This window comes from Monopterus albus, unplaced genomic scaffold (genome assembly GCF_001952655.1).
Source record: "Monopterus albus unplaced genomic scaffold, M_albus_1.0 scaffold46.1, whole genome shotgun sequence".
NCBI classification, from domain to species: domain Eukaryota; kingdom Metazoa; phylum Chordata; class Actinopteri; order Synbranchiformes; family Synbranchidae; genus Monopterus; species Monopterus albus.
In genome coordinates, this window is record NW_018127926.1 from 396,399 (window position 1) to 398,910 (window position 2,512).

A 2,512-nucleotide genomic window follows, 5' to 3' on the forward strand; every position below is an offset into this window, starting at 1 on the left:
TAAGGGGTCAGTTAAATTATAAAATTCATGCTATATGTACAACCAAAAAAAGATTCTGTATTTCGATAAGTGGAGTAAAACTATAGAATAATTTAAGTGTGGACATAAAAAGCAGTAAGATTATTGATGAGTTTAAACACAGATATAAAGGTATGTGTCAATCAAGATATGGGCAAGAACAGGCTTAATGATTAATCAGATGGCAGTGTGGATGTAGAATATGTATCCATGTAGTAATACTGCTTGCAAACCAATGATGATAAGATGATGTTAGGGGGTAGGACTGGATAAGTCTAACTTCTTCCTACTCCGTTCAAGCATGTACTAGGTATAAGCAATTTGAAAATATTTTTTGTGGATGTCTGGAATTATGTGTGATTACATACTGACCGTTGTTACATGTTTGAAAGAATAAATAAATCAAATCAAATCAAATCAAATATACCCCTTAAACTTCATATGTAACATAAACCTGTGGAGGTGAACAATGTTTATATTCAATTCAATAAATCACACTGTGCGAATCTTTGAGATTTAATATGTTGAATAGGTTTCCTTACTCACTAATGGCATTGTTGGTCATATGCTAGAACTGATAAATGTTATTGATGCTTTGGTGTGTATTCTAGAGGAACTAAAGCTTTTTTTTTTTACTATAACACTTGATTGCCTTTAAAAACTGACACTACACTTTTGGCGCTTTCTGTGAAGAATTAGCACCATAGGTTACGTGTGATGTTTTGGCATCATTCTGTACTCCCTGGAGTGAGTTGTAGTTTATTCTGTTCTCTCACAGGCAGTGACCTTTTTTTTTCCTTTGCAATATCATGATATTATTGTTTTATTGCGCATGTTTGGTTTAATAGCAAATGCAAATATATCTTCTGCATGAAACATTCTGGAATAATACAAATGGAAAAAAGTAAATGACAAACATGCATGTTTCTGATGTAGAAGCTTTATTTTTTATTGTAACATTGTGACATGTACAACCGAATTTTGTTTGGAGCCGAGGGGCCCGGGCTGCTGCGTGCTTATGCACCGCCATCATGGGCAACTTGGGGGGGTTCAGTGTCTTGCCCAAGGACACTTCGACATGTGGACTGCAGGCACCGGGATTTGAACCTTCAAGCTTCCGGTTGGAAGATGACTGCTCTACCCACCGCATCACTGTCACCCCCCCATGTATGTTACCCCTTACCCAGTTACCAGTTCTCCTACATTTCTTTTTTCCCCCCATAACTATTCATTCTGACAGAAGCTTTATATCACTAACTCTCACACATATACACATGAAGGTCCGTGCACACACAATTGATCATTCTGGCATTTGATGTCGGTTCCAAATTTGTGTGGGGGAGAGTGATACATACACGAGGTACCTTAATGCAGCAAGCTGTGCATAAATATTAAGATACTTATTAGAGGGGGAGAATGAGATGCAAACATATTGGCTTATGCACACAAATACATCTTTGCATATGCACACCAAATACGTAGTTGCACATGCACACACAAACACCTGCTAGTGGACAGGGTGACCTTGAAAGCTGTGTATAGAAGAAAAGCAGAGCAAAAGAGGACATTACACTGAAGAGAGGAAAAGAGGAATGTTAGGGATTAGGAGGGATGAGAGGAAAACAAAGTTCAAGGAGAGGAAAGACAAGGTGGGAGTAAGAGGAAAGGAGTGTGTCACGTGAAGTGAATATATTTTAGTTATTCTACTGCGCATGTGCATTAGGCAGACCCCCGAGGTTTCTAGACAGAAAGAAGCAAGGCACTTGCTGTCTCCCAATAAAGAGTGTTCCATTGTTAACCGACCTGACTGTCGGAGTGATTTGCTGCCATAGATAAACGTCACATGGTGTCAGAAGTAAAAGACCCGTACAGCGGCCAGGCTTTTGGACGTGAGCTGTGTTTTCTTGTTTTGAACGGACCGAAGTGTGCATCGCCATGGCTAAGTTCTCCCCGCCAGAGCAGTTCGACTTTTCCATGCCTGAGTCATGGCCGGACTGGAAACAGAGATTTGCCAGGTATAGAGTCGCTTCCCTGCTAACGGCGGAGGATGAAACGGTGCAGGTAAATGCGTTGATCTATTCAATGGGAGTGGAGGCCGAGCACATTTTCAAGTCATTCACCTTCAGCAGTGCAGGAGACAGCGATAACTATGCTGTAGTGATGGCTAAGTTCGATGAACATTTTATTCCAAAACATAACGTTATCTATGAACGTGCCAAGTTTCACTCCAGAGCCCAACTCCCTGGTGAAAGTGTGGAAGCATTCGTTAGACAACGCTGTCACAAAAACTGCAAATGAAAAGTGATCTCACGCTGCGGACAGCAATTGAAATATCCAGACATTGTGAGTTGATAAAAATACAAAATACACAGGGAGAACAGAGCGCGGAGCAAGTGGATAACATAAAATCAGTAAAGAGGATGGAACACAAACGAACTGGCAACTCAACAAAAATTAAAAAGTTGAGAAAAGGGTCATGCACAAACTGCGGACA